The following is a 21,799-nucleotide window of genomic DNA, read 5'->3' as shown; positions in this document are numbered from 1 at the left end:
AAGAGATCATTTAGATCAGTGATGGGCAAACTGTGGCCCCCTGAAATGTTCTATCTGGCTGTTGCAACATTATTCCTAATCTGACGAATACAATGAGTAGGATAGAATACAATGAAACTTCGAAAGAGTTGCCTTAGAAACAGACGGACAGATGAGCATTTCCTTTCCTTTGGCCCCCTCTTTAAAAAGTTTGCCCATTGCTGATTTAGATCATTTAATTCCCAATTTTACAAACGAGGCCTGATATAACTGGCTCTTACACCAAAGTCCTCTTACTCAAGTCCCAGAAATCTTTCTACTATATCATTCTTTCTATCTACAAATCTATCTATCAAATATCAAATTCTGGTTCTTAGCTTATGAGAAAGAGAAGTAGAGATCATCTTCCATATATAATTATATCAGGAATATCTTGATGAACAGGGAAGAAGATGGCAAAAGACTCAGAAAAAAATACTAAGAAGAAGTTTGTGACAGCTGGAGGTGGGATGCTTATAAAAGCTATAGGCATTAGGGGGAGAATAAGAAAAATAACTCATTTTTTGAGCTTCAAGTTTTCTTCACAACAACCCTATGAGGTTGGAGAAAGAGACAAATATGAGATCAGTATAGAGAAGGACAGTCAAGGAACTGAAGAAGAGACAGCATGTGGGTAGAAGGTGTCAAGTCCTAGATGAGAAAGAGAGAATTCAGGAGGTAAGGGATTCAAAGAAGATCGGGCTTATATAGTAAATGGATTTGGATTTTTTAAGGGCTTCCCCTACCAAATAAAGATGCTCTCATTGTGTCAGCATAACCATTTGGTAAATAAATTTGAGGTCTCCATTAAATCAAGCAATTTGCTAAGGGTGAAGAGGAACTTTGTAAAGGAAGATATCCACCAGATGCCCTTGATTTCAAATGATCCAAGCAATGATAGATCTGAAATAAATTTTAGAGAACATTTTATACAATCTCCTTAATTTTACTAATATAAGAGGGAAAAAAATTAAGTGACTTGCCCAGGGTCACAGAGCAAGTTGGAGGCTAGAGCTAGAACTAATGACACTCAGTCTATCTCTTTCTTTGCATATGTTGGGTACTAAGAAATATCAAAAATAAAACTGTCCCTGTCCTTCAGAGACCAATGCCATGGTTTGGTTGTAGCTATCAGATCTACCTTTTCACAATGAAAATGTGGTTCAGCTAAATTCACTGAATGAATTTAAAAAAAATGTTAAACTCTTTCTATGTGCCACACTATGCTAAGTATTGGGGACACAAATAAAAAAATCAAGATGTGCCTATTCTTAGGGAGCTCACCCTCAAATTAGGGGAGAAAATATATAAAAGAAAATTCTTTTGCAGGGCAGGTAGGAAGACTTAGATGCCCTAAGGGAGCAGCTAAGTGTCTGAATGGCACAGACACAGAAGAGGTGGTAAGGCATAGACAACCTTGTGATACAGTAAATAGGGCAGAGGGAAAGGCCTACTGATCAACCACCTCACTGAAAGCAATAGATTTTGTGGGTGATGTTTCTTCCAAAAGATGTAATCAATCAAGCGTCCTAGATGGCATTTTAGGAGGTCCAAGGTGAGAAGGGGAAGAGGAAGGAGAGAAGGCAAAGGTTGAGGGAACAGCACCCCCAGTGGTGGAGGGTCATCCAGCTGTCTGGCCAGCCCAGAAGACATAAGTCAAAGATGAAAACTGAAGTTAATTCATTGTCATTTCCCCCCATTTCCATCCACCAGCAGAATTTAACAGGAATCAAAAAGTCACTATAAGTAGAAACATAATTTTCCTAGCATCTTGAAATAATTCTAGGCTGTATCACTATAAATAGACTTGTCCACTCTAAATGGACTCAACGGCACTTCCCTAAATCACAATTAACGAATAACTATCCCCAAACAGCTGATGCTGGAATTAAATGATCTAGAGCAAATTTCATACTAAAATGTTTAAAGATATGTCTGTGGGATGACTAATTTGCTATAAAGAGAGTTAAATGCTCAGCTGCTTAGAGATCTTTGTAGGCCCCAGATTTCTGACTAAATATATTAGAGGTAACCTTCTTATATTAATTTACTGTGAAGTCTTTTCATGGTCACCTAGAACAGATTGGCTCTTAACTTTTCAATGAGTCAAAAGCATTTATTAATCACCTGCTAACTGATAGGCACTGTGCCAAGGACTTTAGAATATTAAAAAAACTCAAAAGACAGTCCTTATTCTAATGAAAACCTATATCTAGCAATTGATATAGCATTCATTCAATCTTCTTCTCTGGGCAGAAATCTGCTAGAATGTTAATATTTTCAGGTAGACCTATAACAAAGAGGAATTTTTCAGTTCATAAAATGTCAAAGCTGAAAAGGACCTTAAAAACCACCTTTTCCAATGCACTCATTTGACCTTATAAAGTAGAAGAGGTCAGTTAGTAAGTCAGTCAATGAGCAAGTAAACTAGATTTGTTAAAAATAACTGCAATTAAAAAATTGCAAAAAAAAAGAATCCTGGGAAACAAATTGAGAAAAACAATATAAAATTTTTGGACTACATAAAAATTATGATTAAAAAAAGAGTTTAAACACTATCCTTTAAGAATTTGTTTTAAAAAATTATCCTGAAGTTTTGGAACTAGAAGATAAAGTAGAACTTGAAAGAATTCAACAATCATCACCTATAAAAGAATAGGAAAACTCACAGGAATATTATAGCTGTTTTGTAACTCCCAGGTTAAGGAGAAAATACTACAAGCAACTAAAAAGAAACAGTTTAAATACTGTGGTGAAACAATAAGGATACTATAGGATTTAGTAGCTTCTACATAAAGTAACAAAAGGTATGCAAAAAAACATTTCAAAAGCAAATGGTTTACATTTGGTTTACAACCAAAAATAACCTACCTAGAAAAACAATATCAACATACAAGAAAAGAAATTGGCATTTAAAGAAATAAGAGTTTCAAATATTCTTTAAGAAAAGCCCAGAACTGAATTTTTGTAAAAAATGAGAACAAAGAGAAGATAACATGAAAGGCCTATTATAAAAGATTTAACAAGGTCAGAATGTTTACTCTCATGTGAAAAAATGACATATTTAAATCTTAAGGATGATATCATTAATTAGGTGGTTCGAAGGAACATTTATAGTTTGAAGCCTCAAGGTTGGATCAAATATAATAGAATGAGTTAAAAAATAAGATAAAATTGAATGAGGAGGGTTAAATTGAAATAATCATTTCATATAAAATAAGAATGAAAAAACTGTCCCATTGAAGGGAAGGAGGAGATGGTGACATGGTAATACTAGTACCTTATTCTCATCAAATCTGGATAAAAGGAAATAATTCATATGTGGAGAAGGGTAAAATTATTCTTTACTTATGAGGAGATAAGAGAGTAAAGAATAAAGATTAAAAGAGCAAATTTTTGAACAACATAGAGATGAAGAAAAATGGGCAAGAGGATAAAATAAGGGAGGGAATTATAGAAGTCATTTATGTGAACAAATAAAAGGGTAAGATAAGGGAGGAATCATAGAAGGGTAAATAGATTAACAAGTAAGAAGGTAAGAGGAAGATAAAAGGGAGGAAACCTTAAAAGGGCAAGGAAAGAAAATAAAGGTGGGACTGAAGAAGGGATGAGTATAAGAGAGGTAGTGGTTAGAAGAAAATAACAATTCTGAGAAATAATAACATAAAAAGAGACAAAGAAGGAAAAGTAGTGAAGAAAAATAGACTGAAGGGAAATATATAACTAATAACTTTAAATGTGAATGGGATAAATTTGCCCACAAAACAGAAATGGATAGCAGAATAGTTTAAAAACTCAAACTGAACAATATGTTGTTTACAATAAATACATTTAAAAATGAGAGACATACATAAAGTATAAATAGAGAGACAGAATAGAATATATTTATGCTTCAGCTGACAAAAAAGGCAAAGGTAGCAATAATGATCTCAGATTAGGTTAAAGCTGAAATATATCTATTTAAGAGTTAAAAGAGACACTACATTATGTTAAAAGGTACCATAAATAATGAAGCATTATTAGTACTAACCATATATGCACCAAATATTATAGCACCCAAATTTAAAAGGAAAAGCTAAAGGAATTATATGTGAAAAGAGATAACCAAAACTATAATAGTGGGGGATTTAAATCTTCCCCTCTCAGACCTGAATAAATCTAACAACAACAACAATAAAAAGAACAAAGTTAAAGGAATAATTAAAATCTTAGATAAGCTAAATATGATAGCTATCTAGAGAAAATTGTAGGGGGATAGAAAGGAATATATCTTTTTCTTAATGGCAATGGTACTTTTACAAAAATTGATGTACTAAGATAAAACTTTTATAATTAAATGCAAAAAAAGCAGAAATAACAAATGTATCCCTTTAAAATTATAATGAAATAGAATTATATTTAATAAGGGACTATGGAATTAGATAATAAAAATTAATTGGAAATTAAATGGCTTAAATCTAAAAATAAGTTAAATACTTAATACTACAAATGAGTTAAAGAAGTCATAGGAACAATAAATATTTTTTAGAAGAAAATTATGGTAATTAGACAACATCCCAAAACTTATGAAATATAACAAAAGCAATAATTAGGTGAAAATTTATATCTCTAAGTGCTTATGTCAATAAAATAAAGAACAGTTTAATGACTTGGACATACAATTAAAACTTTTAGAAAAAGAACAAATTAAAAATTCCCAATTAGGTTCAAATCCGACCTCAGACACTTCCCAGCTGTGTGACCCTGGGCAAGTCACTTGACCCCCATTGCCTACCCTTACCAATCTTCCACCTATAAGTCAATACACAGAAGTTAAGGGTTTAAAAAATTTAAAAAAAAATTTAAAAAATTTAAAAAAAATTAAAAAAAAGAGGGGACGTGTGTATATTTGTGTATATGTATGTATGAGTGTATGTGTGTGTATATTTGAAAAAAAATTCCCAATTAAATATTAAATTGGAAATCCTGAAAACTGTGAGATTAACAAAATTGAATATAAAAGAGCCATTGAATTAATAAATAAAATTAAGAATTGATTTTGTAAAAAAAACAAAATAACTATTGGTTAATACAATTAAAAAAAGAAAAATCAAAACCTAATCACTAGCATCAAAAATGAAAAGGATGAATTTACCACTAATGAGAGTGAAATCAAAACATTATTAGAGATTATTTTGCCCAATTGTATGCCAACAAATTTAATAATTTAAGTGAAATAGGGAATACTTACAAAAATATATATTATCTACACTAACAGAGGAGGAAATGGAATATTTCAATAAACCTATTTTAGAGAAAGAAATTGAAAAGAACTTCCAAAGAAAAAAGTGTCAAGAATGCTTTACAAGTGAATTTTGCCAAACATCTAAAGATTGTGTAATTCCAATATTAAATTATTTAGAGCAATTGGTAAAAAAGGAATTTTACCAAATTCCTTTCAAGAAATAAATACGGTACCAATACCTACCCCAGGAAGAAAAAAACAACAAAAGAGAAAGATAATCGTGGACCAATTTTATTAGTGAATAGATGCAAAATTCTAAGTAAAATATTATTCTGGAGACTATAATATATCACAAAAACTATACATTATGACCAAACAGGATTTATACCAGGAATGCAGGGATGGTTTAATATAAGAAAAACTATTAACATAACTGATTACATCAACACCAGAATAAAATATCATATAAATATGTCAATAATGCAGAAAAAGTTTTTGGCAAAAATACAACATTCTTTTATATTAAAGACACTTGAAGTCATAGGAATAAACGGATTTTTCTTGCAATTAATTGCTTCATATTTTAAAACCATCAGTAAATGCTATCTGTAATGGGGTTAAGTTAGAAACCTCCCCTGTAAAATTAGGAGTAAAAGAGGGATGCCTATTATCACCATTATTATTTAATATTATACTAGAAATCCTAGCAATAGCAAAAAGGGAAAAATAGTAATGAAACTACCATTTTTCACAGATATGACTTACACACACACACATACACACACACAAACATATAGAAAATCATTTAATTTATTAATCATTTTTGTAAAGTAGCAGAATATAAAATAAACTACATAAATCATCAGCATTTCTATATATCATTAACAATGTCCTTCAAGAAGAGATAGTAGGGATAACCCATTTAAATTAAGCATAGAAAGAATAAAATAACTAGGAGCATATCTTCCAAAAAGAAATTCAGAAACTAAAAAATACAATTATAAAACACACTTTATACAAATAAAGTAAGATTTAAATAACCAAAGAAATATTAATTGGTCATGGATAGGCAGAATCAATATAATTAAAATGACAGTCCAACCTAATTACTCTTTCAGTGCCATCCCAATTAAATTACCCCAAAAATATTTTATTGATCTAGAAAAAATAACAACTAATTTGGAGAAGCAAAAGATAAAAAATATCAAAGGAAATAATGGCAGAAAATATTAAGGAAGGAGGTCTAGCAGTACCTGATTTACTATGTCAAAAAAATAGATTATCAAAACTAATTGTTACTGGCTAAGAGATACAAAAATAAGTCAGGGGAACAGAATAGACATACAACAGACAGTTATAAAAGATAATCTTGTGTTTGACAAAGGTAAAGTTTCAAATTTTTTGAATAAGAATAAATTATTTCATAAAAATTGTTGGAAAAATTGGAAAGCTGTCAGAAATTAGTTATAGACCAATATCTTACACTATTTACCAAGATAGGATCAAAGTGGATACATGACCTAAGTATAAAAGGAGATATTATAAACAAATTAAAGGAACAGGGAACATATTACCTATCGTATTTATGTATAGGAGAAGAACTTATGAAAGAATAAGAGGTGGAAAGCATTGTGAAATATAAAATGGATAATTTTGATTACATTAAAATTGAAGACTTTCAGTACAAGTAGAATTAATATAGCAAAGACTAGAAGGAAAGCAATAAGTTGATAAAAATTTTGTGGGCAGTTTCTCAAATACAGGTCTAATATCTAAAATATACAGAGAGCTTTGTCAAATATATGAGTGTGAGCCATTCCCCAATTGATAAATGATCAAAAGATGGGAATAGACAGTTTTTGGATGAAGAAATCAAAGCTATGTATAATTACATGAAATTGCTCCAAATCATTATTGATAAGAGAAATGCAAATCAAAACAACTCTGAGATATCATCTCACATTTATTATATTAGCTAAAATGATAAAATGGGGAAATGACAAATGTTAGAGGGGTAATATGGAAAAATAAGGACACCTATATTGTTGGTGGAATTGTGAATTGATCCAAACATTTTGGAAATAAATCTGGAATTACACTCAGAATAATAAAACTATGTATACCTTTTGACCTAGTACTATCACAATTAGGTTTATTTCCTAAGGTGATCAAGGAAAAAGGAAAATATATGTTCTAAAATATTTATAGCAACTCTTTCTGTGGTGGCAAAGAACTGAATAAATATCTATGCATTCACACAGAAAAAAATTTCTCAACAGAGAACTGGTTCTGGTGGAACTTTTCAAAGTTTCCATTTTTGGCTATAATGTGTCTTAAAGGGCAGCCCCAGTCACTGAAAGCAATCCTCTGGTAGTACCAAGAGGGAGTGGGTTGAGGTGGAGTGGTTTGAAACTAAGGAAATTCAAACTGGTGTAGCCCAAGCCACTTCAATTCAACTAAGAGCTGTCTTTTGTGCTTTTACCAACGTGTCAATGGACAGTCCACTCCTACTTCATCATTCTTTGTTGATCTCATCCATTCCTATGGATTTACTTATGATCTTTGCACAGATGACTTCCAAATAGATTGCTCCCATTCTAATCTCTTTCCCATATTGCCTGATAAATGTATATATGCATATATATATGTAATATATATATATATATATATTGGATTGGATTAGATCATATATATATATATTGGATTAGATGATCTCAGTGGTTCCTTCCAGCCCTAAATCTATGGTCATACTGAGACCATCTAATCCAACTCATTTCACAGATGAGGAAACTGAGAACCAGGGGGCTTAAGTAACTCACCCAAGGTCACACAGCTAATGGGTGACCAAATGGAGATATTAACCCAGATCTTGTAACCCCAATCCATGTTATTTTCATTGCACCATCCACGTAGGTGCCATGTAGGAATATCAAACTCAACTTATAAAAAATGGAGCTTATTATCTTGTGCTCTATTGCTGCTCTTTCTCCAGCCTTCCATATATCTGTTAAGGGTACCACAACTCTGCCAGGAACCCACAAAGTTATTGTTCTTGCACTGTGACTCATCACTACTCCCCTAAGGCAATTGCAATAGTTTCCTGATGGATCTTCCTGCTTCATGTATCTCCCCTCTCCAATTCATCCTCCTCCAGGCATCAAAACAATGTTCCCAAAACAAAGACATTCACTTCACTCCTTTGCTCAGCAACCTTCAATGGCTCTCCACTGTCTTTAGGATAAAATTTCCAAAATGCCTCAGTTTGTCATTTCAGACTTTTTACAATCTAACTCCAGACTACCTCTTATTGCTTAATTACTATTATTCCTTTTCAAACAGTATGTCCTTGCTCAATTGGTCTACTAGCATTTGCCAGTGGTGACAACCTATCTCTTGCATCTGTGCATTTGCATAAACTATCAGGACATACCTGAATTGTGATTTCTCTAATTCCTGTCTTTTATTATTTTTTTTAGAAAAATTTTTTCTAAAAAAAAAAACATGAAAAGGGAGATCTTACCTCTAATGAAGAGGAAATTAAGGCAATCATTAAATACTATTTTGTCCAATTATATGGCCATAAATACAGCAATCTAGGTGATATGGATGAATATTTACAAAAATATAAACTGCCTATTCCTGTCTTTTAGAAGCTTTATCTTCTTTTCATTCTCACATCTGGTGCCATCTCCTACAGGAAGTCTTTCCTGATCTGAAGGTTGTTGGTGCTTTCTCTCCCTTTAATTTCTTTGTATTTACTTATTATTGACTATCTATAAATGTCTCATCTAATCAATAAAATATGAGCTCCTTAAAGGCAAGGGGATTTTCTTGTTTTTGTCTTTGAATCCTCAGAATTTAGTAGTGTCTTGCATAGAGTAGGTAGTAATAAATGTTTGATAAATTGGTTTACATTTACAATATTAGGAGGGAAAAAAGTGGGTGGAGGAAATATAATAAACATAAGGAATAACCAATCCATAGGGCTTATGGGAGGAGCAAGGAGCTCAATAAAGAACTCATTTTCATTTTCTTTTTACAAATAAATGATTCCAAGTCAAAATAGTTAGCACGTCATTAAAAAAAAAACTGTAAGAAAAGTTGTCTCTACTCCCCACCCTCCAAATTCTTCTAAACTTATATTTAAGGCCATTAATATCTCACCATTATTTGAATAGCCCTCTTTCCCATTCCTTTAGGCAAATTAGCATGACTCCATCAAAGCACATTCTTAATTTGTAAGCAGATAATACTTGGGGCTGGCAACTTACATAGCTATTTACAATGTTGGCAGCTCTTTTTTATCCAACTCACCAGCAATGGGTCTATGGCCAAATCCCCTTTTAAGTCCATCTTCACACTCCTTGTTTTCATATCTGGTAGAGTCTCCAGAATTCTATTTTTCTGTAGGTTGTATTTAGCAAGTTAGTATTTAAAATCCATTTTTTTGTGGATAGAATAAAGGCTGGAAAGTTTCATAATGACCATTTTGCTTTGTTGTTTCTCCTAAGCTAGACTCCCTCGATGCTAGCATGGAATTGTTGATGGAGGTGACCCTTAAATCAGTAAGCTAACCCTGAACCAAAGTCACAGGGCAACAACTTGGCAAATATAGCTTGTACTGACTTCGTTTAGGATACCATCCAATGGTTTCTCTTCATAGTTATTGTGCCATTTGTACAGAATGTATGAATTGTGAATAAAGTTAGCAGTTAGAATGTTAAGCTTTCATTGGGATGGTGCATTTGAGTTTATCAGATGGTTTTGTTTTCTCTGCTGATAGACAGCTGGTGATTGCTTTCCTTGGGCTTTCGGGGACATTTCTTAGGTTTTAGATTGCCAATTGATAAGCTCATTTTTCTGTTGAGTCCAGATTAAGCAAGTCTTTCCTTGAGCTCAAAAATCCCAGGGAAATCCTTCTTGGAGCCTCAATTTAGATGCACCCTCCATGTCCAATGTGATGACCCGGATACGAACACTAAAATGGCAAGCTAATTTGAAGAAAACAAGCAGGCAAAAAAAAATCCGATAAAACAAAGAAAGTGAGAAGACTACTATTCCATGGCCCCTGTATTTATCGCTTTCTTTTTCTCTTGGGCAATATTTAATCTCTGCCTACTGATTCCCATTCTGGTGATTTAAGTAACTACTGTAAAAGTTCACTTGTTTTGTTAAAAACCTATTAACAACAGGAAGAGACCACCATTGTGGAGATTAGAGATGGAGAAATAGTCCTGCTCTCCTCTTTGTCTTCTCTTTGTCAGCCAAAGGAGTGGGTTTTCCCAAGTGCCTCTCTTCAGCTTGTCTGTCATTTTTCAGAAGGGAAAGTTCCATCAACAGATAGCAGCTTTCCCCATCAGATGAGAATTTGCCACTTTAAAATTTCAGCAAGCAACTGGCATTTTATTATTTACGTATTTCATGTCATTATGCTGGATAATATAACAAATGATGCAATCAGCGCCACAGAAAATTTAAAGTGGTGTACACCTGTTCTCACCTGGGAAGACAGCAATAGCTCATACACGATTTCCCCAGCTGAAAACAAGCAGGGTGTAAAGCCTCAGCTCAGAAGGCCTATTTTCCCAAACCGATAAACAGGCCACGTCCACAAGTATCCAAAGGACTCCTCTTCACCTCATTCGCATGCTTTGGAGTTGGGTTCACTGAAATTCACCCTGTGACTTTTATTTAAAACCCTGTATTCTTTTCTCAGGAAAATCACTCCTTTAAGCTGCCATTTCCATGTGCCACACTAAAACCATATGTGAGCCACAACCACTTTTCTGCTCCTATGGTTAACTAACGATCGTTATTCCCATAGGTACACCCATTTGTGCTGAAATAATCAATAGTGCTGTCGCTGCCTAGACAGAAAATTATACGAAAGGGAACTATGATTGCTTTTTCTGCATTAGTGAACCAGGAAAATACATTTGCCAAAAGGAGATGATCGTGGGTCAAGCAAAAAAAAAATCCCTTTATTTTTTAACATCTTTGAAGACTTTGGAAATAATTCATGGAAAAGTAAGTTTTGAAATGGTAGCTCATCAGGTGCTAGACTTTGAGGGGTAGAACTAGCCCTTATTTTTCAAGCTTTGGTCTCTACGCAGCATCTAAACCTATACTGTGGAGTGATGGGGAGACATAGGATGAAGGAAGCCCTCATTGAGAGGGCTACTGAATAAACATGGGGACAATCTGCTTCTTTCTCTCATTGGTTCAGTGAATGAGTTGTACCTATGAAGACCACTGTTGGAAGGTGCTAAGGAGAAATGGAGTCTAGATAAGCCATAGTCTCTGATCTAATGGGACTAATGGTATTACTAGGAGTGCATGATATATGTGTCAATATTTCAGTACTTTAAAGGTCTATGCAATGATTTCGTCAGTATCTTTAGTAATAACTTCAATAATGTGAATTACATCATAGCACTTTAAGAACAGCTACGATACAGTTCATCTTAAGGTTTGCAAGCACTTTACAAATATTAGTTTATTTAATCCTTGAATGACCCTGTAAGGTAGGTGCTAATTATTCTCACCTTACAAATGAGGAAACTGAGGCTGACAGACAAGGTGACCTGCTTGAGCCACACAGCTAGTAAATGTCTGGAGCAGGATTTGAACTTGGGTTTTCTTAACTTAAAGTCCACTGGTCAGCTAACTGGCTACACTTTAAAGCTTCCAAAGGTTCTGACACTCATTGTATCATTTGATCTTCAAACCTGCCCTATGAGGAAATGCTTCAGGAGATCTCTTCAGTAAATGCACTCCTTCCAGTGGTGCAGCTTGCAACCCATTCAGACAGAGATTTATTGAATAGGGGAAGAGGAGGTGATATGGTCAGTTCTGTGTTTTAGGAAGATCAGCTTGAGAGCTGAGTGGATTGGAGTGGGGTTATCCTTGTGGCAAGGAAGCCATCCAACAATCTATTGAAATAACTTAGGAAGGAGGTAATGAAGGTCTTTACCAAGATGCAGTGTCAAAGGAGAAAAGGTGATGTATGCAAAGACAATGAAAGGTAGACTCAGCAGGACTGACACAGCAGGAGCTCAATAAATGCTTCGGGATGTTATTTTTCAGGATCTCCTCCAGTCTGATGACTAGGGTCCCTTGGGGGATGAAAGCAAGGGTGATGGCCGACCTTTCTCCCATTTCATATCTTTGACAAACACACAACATCCTGAGGCTTCTGGAAAAGTAAGATCCACTTTTCCCACATTTTTTTGAATTGAAAATTTTTATTTAATTAATTTAGAATATTTTTCCATGTTAACATGATTCATGTTCCTTTCTTCCCCTCTTTCCACCCCTCTCCTGTAGCCAACGAGCAATTCCACTGGGTTTTACATGTGTCATTGATCAAGACCTATTTCCATATTATTAATATTTGCAACAGAGTGATCGTTTAGAGTCTACATCCCCAATCATGTCCTCCACCAACCCATGTGATCAAGCAGTTTTCTTCTGTGTTTCTACTTCCTCTTCTTGCATATTGATATCTGAATGGTTCTTTCCTGCCTCCCAAATAACTCTTCAAATACTGGAGATTTTATCCCCCCTCCTGCCTTTCCCCAAATCTTAAAAATGATCAAGTAAACAAATTTGTAGAATTCCTAAAATATAGAGGAAGGCAGTCTTGATTCTTCTTCTCTCCCCAATCCCATCTTGACCCCAAAGAAGGCCCTGAACCCTCCTAAGGGCAAACCTCAGGCAGAAACTCCTTTAGAGGTTGCTGGTGGCATAGGAAATAAAACATTGGGCTTGGAGTGAGGAAGACCTGGATTCAAATTTGGTTTCTGATCCATAAGAGTGGTGACTCTGCATATGTTACTTAACTAAAAATGAGCAAAACCAGCACCTTCCTCTACTTTCAGGGTTGCTGTGAGAATCACAGGACATATTTGTAAATGACAAAAAAATATTGGCACATAGTAAATATGATTTAAATACTTATTTCCTTTCCCTTTTTGTTCCCTATAGTTTGAGACAGCAATGGACTCTGAGAGGGACGAAGGAGGGAGTTTCGAGCAATAAGAGTAGGAAGTAGAGGAGTGAAGCCTGGCAGTCAGGCAGAGAAGATTGAAAGTGGGGCTCAAGAACTAGCCAACAGAGACAGTAGTGGTAGCTGGTGAGTGAACACTGACAAGATGAAACAGGGAATTTAGGCTCCAGGTCAGGTCTTTGGTGAAAGACTATTGGAGTGGGGTCTGCTATGCCCTAGGGCAGTGTTGGCAAACTTTTTAGAGATTGTGTGCCCAAACTGCACCTTCCAGCTACCTGTGAGCCCCTTCACATTACCCCAGAGAGTAGAGAAGTTGGGCTGTTTGCTCGACAGAGGGGCAGGGCATATGAAAATTGTCCTCAGGCATGGCAGAAAGGGGGAATGGAGCAGCCTCCTCCAACACACCAGGACATACATACCATGCCTTTGCCATTTCACCTTAGGGTATTGGGGCTGGGAGGCTTGTTTCTTGGACCAAATTTCTGGGTTGTCTCCTGAAGTTTCTTGAGTTGGAGAAGAGAGAGCAGTAGTGAGCATTAAGAGCTGAAGTTTGCTGTGGAATAAAATTCTTACACTTCTCTCTACCTAGAGATCTCTGCAGAGAGAATTGGGACCTTTGTACCTTGTGGCTAAAGCCATTTTAAAGCTTTCTCTAATACTCCCAAAGTAATTCATAAATCTCTGAACTCAGACATACTGGCTCTGGAGATGTGGATCCAAACTCATTTATGACTGACCATCCTGTATATGAGATTTACTTAAGAGCCAACAAGAATTGAATCAAGTCATGGCTCTTCTCTTCTATTGAGACAGTTTGGAACCGTGATGATAAACCTTTGGACACATGACAATGATGGCATGCAGAGACCTCTCTGTGGGCACACATGTCATTGCCCACTAGAGTTAGTTATTAGAAAGACAGAGGGACTCAGGTGGAGCTGCTCCCTTTCCCCTCTCCACTGCACCTCCCCATCCCTCTGCCCAACAGCCCAATAGAAGTGCTTATTCCCTCCCCTGAGGGGAGTGCTTGGACCACTCCACTCCCTTTCTCCCATCCCTGTCTGGGTTAAGGGTGGGTCATGGCCCACAGTCTGGGGGCAGTGTCGGACACAGTATGCAGTCTTAGAAGTAGCGGTGGGCATAGCATGTAGTCTCTAAAAGATTCACCATCACTGGTCTAGATGAAAGAACACTATGTAGAGTCAGAGAACTGGGCACAATGGCACAGTGGAAAGTAGTCCAAATTCCAACTTCTATTACTAAATACCTGAGTGAATGTGATAAAGTCACTTACCTTCTCTCTGAACTTTAGTTTCTTTTTCTGTAAAATGAGGTGATTGGACTATATGACCATTAAGTTCCCTTTCTCCTCTAGAGTAATTTAGTTCATTGAAATGCCTCTCTTTTCCTTGATATTCATTTTACAAATGAACATTATAAGATGAGTTTTGGAAGAAGTCTGAACATCTTTCTCTGATGACAAAACACTCTTGTATTTTTTTAATAAGAAAAGTAAGAAGATTCTCTCAGCCTTCCATAATCACTGATCAGGAATTGGGAAGAGTGGCTGTTACTATCTGGTGAAGGATGCTTCTTCCATCCATGAAGAAACCTACTCTCTGAAGTTGTGAGCTACTCTTCTCTGATTTGCCATAAGCAAGGGTACAGCTTTCCATTTCTTTGATTACATTTTACTGTCATGTTATGTGACATTACCTTCTTGGTATTGCTTTATTGAACTATCTGAGACAGGATCATATCCTAAACTAGTGCTTTAGTTAGCTCATGTTTTGTGGCCAGAAATTTAGCTATAATTAGCTTCAGACTCAGGCCAGACCAAGGGCCAAAGACATATCTCATAGCAGCCTATTTTTTTCTATTAGAAGATAATAGATCATTATCTTCTGCCATGTTGGAATGAAGCAAAGGACTTCTTTTTTGAACATGAATTCTTCCCTGCTTGAGGGACCTGATTACCAGGTATTTACTAACCTAGAGGGCCCCTTCTTCCCTGAGAAGGGACACTAACATAATTTTTATCATCACAAGATTCCTGGACAAAAAGTGGGCAAAGGTGGGGTGTGACTAGATTTAAGAAAGTGATGTAGAAAATGCTCTTAATGAAGATTAAACTTAAAAAGTGTCATGTGTACATTTTTTTTCCTGGAGAGCTGGTTCTCAAACTTTTACCAGCATACCACACTTAAAGGTATTACCTATTGCAATGGCTGATAAACTCCTACCTTCTTCTCTACTAACTCTTACAATTTAGAGTCTGGGTCATGGTTGCCTTGGGAAAAAAATCCCCTTTCCTCTACTACCATTCCATGTTCTTTAATGCCCATCTACCTTAGCTCTGTCCTTCCAGAGTCCTCATCCTGCTCCTCCCTCCCTTTCTTTGTGGTCCTCTGGAACTCCTGCTCAATTTTCCATTAATAACCTCTAAATTTTAGATCTTTTTCTACTTTATTTCTTCCATCTCATTGAACTCATTGGATACTGGATCTATTCATTACCCTCATGACCCTTGACATACTGAGGCAGGAAAAGGCACATATTGTGCATCTTTCTACAACTTCCAGACCTTCCCTCTGCCATTATCTCTTAACAATCTCTCTTTCCTTGAGGGTCATCCTATTATCACTGAGATAGATACAGTGCATGAAACACTTTACAAATATCTTCTTATTTATTTCTCACAACAACCCTATTATAGGTTCTTACTATCCTCATTTTAAAAATTTTACAAATAAGGAAACTGAAGATTAGCAAAGTGAAAAACGACTGGCTCAGGCTCTGGCTCAGAACTATAGTCAGTGTCTTGAGCAGATCTTTCTGGCTACAAGGTTACAAAACCATTTACCCCCCTCTCTTCCTGCTACCATGCTACTTCTTCATCAATCGATGTCAGTGTATTCAGGTCCTTGCTACAGTTCTTATTACAGCTATTACAGTTTTCTACTGGTCCCATGGTTATTCTCCCTTCTTTCTTAAGAGGGTGTTTATATTTGACTCAAAGTCTTCCTCTCTACTACAAACTCTGCCCTCACACCTAAAAAATTATACTGGTATCTCCTCAATCCCCTTACATCCCAGTTTTTCAACTTCTTCAATTCCCTATTACTTTTCTGCCTGATCCACACACTGTAATAGTCATATCTAGTTCTGATTATGTTTTTCTTCCTTTGAGATCTTGACTTACTGGTTAAGCAATTCAACTATATACTGGTCTAGAGGATAGAACTCTCTCTACATTTGGAGGCAAGAAGACCTGGGTTTGAAACCTTAAGACAAATTAACTGTGTGGTCCTGAGTAAGTCACTTACCTTCTTTCATCTCAGTATCATTATTTGCAAAATGAGGGGGTTGCACTTAATGAGCTCCAAAGTCTCTTCCGACTTTATGATCCTATGAATCTAGTGCCTTGCCAAATCCCAATTCTGAATCTCCACCCCCCACCCTGGTCCTCACCATCTACCTTATCTGCTCCTATTCAGAGATGCTACTGAACAATCCCAGTGTAAAATCACAACTGTGTTGGCTAAGTTTGCTATAAATTTATATTGTCTAATCTCAACTAGACTTGCAGTAGCACATAGGGAAGTCTTCATTTCCCCATAATTATTGTCTATCACACTCTTTTATGGTGATCGTTCTAAAATTTGTCTACTTAGGCTTCTGATTACAAATATTCTGATTCAAACTTGCAAGGTCCTTTTCCAAGCACCAAGATGGGGTGCTCTCCATGGTCCCTTATCCCCACTCTCCCCAAGCCATTCCTTCTTAGGAATTTATCTAGAAGGCTTTCACTCTAGGCTTCCTGGTTCTGGCTCTCTGTTTTTTATATGCTTCACAGAGCACGTCTAAGTCTTTCAGTTAATCAGAACAAGCTAATTGAAATGTCTGATCAATTTGATTCAATCCAGATGTGTTCTCACCTAGTTATAGATTATCTTATCACTGACTTTAAGTGGTAATTGACTAGAATCAATGACACCCCCTATACACGCACACTTACAGTATATTGTATCTCCCCCTAGAACACAAAATACTTCGGAGATCAAATGAGATAATCTTTGTAAAGGACTTAGCACAGTGTCTGGCACATAGGAGATAGCATATAAATGCTTATCACTCCCTTTTTCCCTTCTCTTTCAGAGCAAGAACTGCTTCCCTTAGTGCCCTAGCACATTGCTTTGCACATTTGTCATTGCTTTTGCTCAATTGTTTTCAATTGTGTCCCACTCTTCATGAAGCCATTTGTGGTTTTCTTGGCAAAGATACTGGAGTGATTTGCCATTTCCTTCTCCAGTTCATTTTACAAATGAAGAAACAGAGGCAAGCAGGGTTAAGTGACTTGCTTGAAAATTGCACAAGCTGGAAAGTCTCTGAGGCCAAATTGGAACTCAGGTCTTCCTGATTATAGGCCTGGTGCTCTTTTCTTTGCACGAAGTAGGTGCTTAATGAATAATAACCGAATTGAATTGGAAAACAAAAATGAAATATTCCATGCCTCCTGCTATAGTCTTCTCTATTCCTAGGACCTTATTTCTCTTTCTGACATTAAACTAACACACACATATATATATATATACATATATATGCAAATTTATGTGTGGTGTTGTTCAGTTGTTCAATCATGTACGATTATTCATGACTTCTTGGATCATAGCACATCAGCCTCTTCTATCCTATACTATCTTCCAAAGTTTGTCCAAGCGCTTTCTATTGCTTATACGACACTATCCATCTCATCCCCTATTGTTCCCTTCTCTTTTTACCATTATTTTTCCCAACATCAGGGTCTTTTCCTATGAGTCCTCTCTTCTCACTATATGGCCAAAGTATTTAAGCTTCAGCTTCAATATTTGTTCTTCCAGTAAATAGTCTGAATTATTTTTTTTTTAATGTTGACTGATTTGATCTTCTTGCTGTCCAAGGAACTCTCAAAAGTCTTCTCCAGCACCAAGTACAATCTGAAAGCATCAATTCTGCGGTGTTCAGCCTTCTTGACAATGCAATTTTCACAGTCAAACACTGCTAGAAAAATCATAGCTTTGACCATACAGAACTTTGCCAGCAGTGTGATGTCTTTTCTTTCTAGTGTGTTGTCCAGATTTGCCATAGCTTTCCTTCCAAGGAGCAAGTGTCTTGATTTCATGGCTATAGTTGCCATCTACAATGACCTTTGGCACCAAGAATACAAAATCTGACTCTCCTTCCATTTTTCCTCCCTGTATTTGTCAAGGATTGATAGAAGCAGTTGCCATGATTTCAGTTTGGTTTTTAAAAATATTATACTTTAAGCCAGATTTTGCACTCTCCTCTTTCATTCTCATCAAGAGGCTTCTGCATTCTTCTTCATTTGCTGCCATTAGAATGGTATTATCTGCATATCTGATATTATTGATATTTCTCCTGTAATCTTAATTCTGGCTTTTGATTCATCTAGCCTGACATTTCACATAATGTTCTCTGCATTTATATATTTTTGAGTTACCATTTATTGCATTTGTATGTAAAATATAATATGATATATAATATAATATAAAATTGGTTATGCGTATGAATAATAAATTATAATAGATTATAATGTAAATTATAATAAACATAATTCTCCAAGAGAAATAAATTCTCGCATTAGCTATGTCTCATTCTTTGGCTCCTGCCCCAAGAAGGCATGTAGTATGATACAGGTTGCAAATATATTATCATAATATATCTTTTCCTGTTTATTATGTTGTAAAACAAGACACATAATTGCTTATACTATAGAAAAATTTCTGGAGGGACTGTGGGATCCATAGTGCTGAGAGGGATTCCACTCTCTCTTAGAGTTCTGGAGGGCACTATGGAATTCTGCGCTGCAGATTGAACCCCTCTCAGCAATATGGATCCCACAGGATTCTGTCTCTTCCTTCTATAGTGCTGCATATCCTTTTTGTCATGAGTCCCGTGGAGTTGTCCTGGATCTTTGCCTTACTGAAAATAATCATTCACAGCTGATCCATCAAAGAGTATTGTTCTTACTGTGTAACACATTCTTCTGGTTCTGCTCCCTTCACTTTGTGTCACTTCATGTAAGCCTTTCCAGGTTTTGTGTGTGTGTGTGTGTGTGTGTGTGTGTGTGTGTGTGTGTGTGTGTGTGTGATCTCCTTATTTGTCATTTCTTATGGCCCAATAGTATTCCATTACAAGCATATACCATTCCTCAATTGATGGATATCTCTTCAATTTCCAGTTCTTTTCCATGCCAGAAAGAGCTGCTATAAATATTTTAGAACATATTGTTTCTTTTCCTTTTTTCTTTGATCACTTTAGGAAATAAACCTAATATTGTGTTACTGGGTCAAAATGTATGTGATATGTGGCATAATATATGCATATATTAAACAAATAAGATGACAATATACAGCCTTGTACTCCTTCCCAAGTGTAAACCAATCAGTTATTCCACTTTCAGTTCTATTGCTTCTCGACCCACATATCTGTTCCTAAAATATAAATAAGATGATATGGTACTTCCAACTCTTTGGGGACTTACCCCATTTTGTTGTGGTTCACACAGTGAAAGACTTTTGAAGCAGAAGTAGATATTTTCCTTAAACTTCTTTGCTTTCTCCATAATCCCACAAATGTGGACAATTTGGTCTCTAGTTCCTCTGCTTCTTTAAAGATCAATCTGCTCTTCTGGTTAATTCTCAGTTCACACATCACTAAAGCTTAACTTGAAGAATCTTAAACATAATCTTGGTGACATGTGAAAAGAGCACAATTATTCAGTAATTTGGATTTTCTTTAGTATTGCCATTCTTTAGAATTGGGATATAAATTGGTTTTTTCCAATCCAGTGGCTACTGTTGAGTTTTCCATATTCTCTTACGTGTTGAGTATAGCAACATGTTCCACCCCCCCACACAATTTACATGTAGGCATCCAATTTTATACAAACTTGTGCATACATATGTTTATGTATATATATATTTACACACATATGTATATACATACATATATCACATTTTGCTTGTGGCAGTTTATACCTTCAGATATCAATTGTGACCAAAAGTTATAAGCTGATTTTTAACAAGTGAAAGATATTATGATTGTAAAGTATAATTGAGGTTTCTAATAGCTGTATCACAATATTTAATGAAAAAGTAGAGCTAGGAGAGTAGGGTGAGGCAAGAGTGGGGAGAGAGAGAGAGAGAGAGAGAGAGAGAGAGAGAGAGAGAGAGAGAGAGAGAATGAGAGAGAGAATGAGAGAGAGTAAAACTGTAGTCAAGTGATTTGCTTCATGAAAGAAAGAAAAATAGTTGTTCCCAGACATTAGGCAATCAATTTTTTTTCAGGCAAGGAGAATACAGGAGAAAAGCACGCAGGTTTATCATTCTCTCTAACACAGAGTGAGTTTGCAAAAGATTTATGGGTTCCTGTGAATTAGGATGAATAACCTTGCTCCCCATAGTTTGTTAAATGCAAAACTTAAGTGTAGCCTGAGGCAGTCTCTAGATAGTATTCAGCCACTCATGGAAACCCACCCCCCTTTTTTAGTGAACATTGTTCAGTTTCACAAGCATAGAAATAAATGAAAAGGTTTGTATAGTTTTCTCACTGCCCTCCCCTACCCCTTCCTACTTGCACACATATCCTCCAGAAATAAATCTAAATAATAGGTGTCAGTCCTCCCCCTACCTTTATTTATCCAGTAAGAGATCTTTGTATAAAGTTCTCACTTCAAGCACTTGGATGGAAATAAATTACTTCCACTTTTCTTGAAAGGAATAAATTATGGCATTGTACATGTATGCATATATGTCTATCAGCTGGGCTATTTATGGGCTAAACTAAGGGGCTGTTCTGTGGGTCTCATGATCTAAGGATGACACTCTGGAGAGGGGGACATAGTAAGAACCATTCAGGTACCCTTCAGTAGTTAAGAAAAAGAAGCATGTCTTGATAATCATGGGTTCAGCCCTAGCTGTGCTGTCATATACCACTCAACACCAGAAGGAAGCCTAGACTTAGTGCCTCTTGGACCTTTCCTGGTTTCCAAGATATGGCTATCACTCCTACTTTACCTTGGGCCCCCTTTGGGGGTAGAGTCACAATTCTTTTTTTGTTACCATTTAATTTAATAATATATGTGTATAACATTATATATTACATGATAATATATGTGATTTGTTATAAATATGTAATGAATTATAATACATATACTTATCCCAGAGAAATAAATTCTTACATTAGCTAAATCCAAAAATCTGTCTCATTCTTTTTTTTTCCTCTCCCCCAACTCTCACCCCTCCCCAAGATGAGAGGTAATAGAATACATGTTGTACAATATAATACATATTTCCCCATTGGTCATGAGGTGAAACAACACATATTGCATACTATGAGAAGAATTTGTGGAGGAAATAAAGCGAAGAATTATATTCTTATCTCTCTAGGACAAAGGTTTTCACCTTATTATGTATCATTCACTCCTTTCGTACAGTCTGGTGAAGCCTCTGGTCCCTTCTCATAAAAAGCACTTCCAAATGCAGAAA

Source organism: Gracilinanus agilis, chromosome 5, assembly GCF_016433145.1.
Source record: "Gracilinanus agilis isolate LMUSP501 chromosome 5, AgileGrace, whole genome shotgun sequence".
In the NCBI taxonomy this organism is placed as follows: domain Eukaryota; kingdom Metazoa; phylum Chordata; class Mammalia; order Didelphimorphia; family Didelphidae; genus Gracilinanus; species Gracilinanus agilis.
This window is presented reverse-complemented; position numbering follows the sequence as displayed.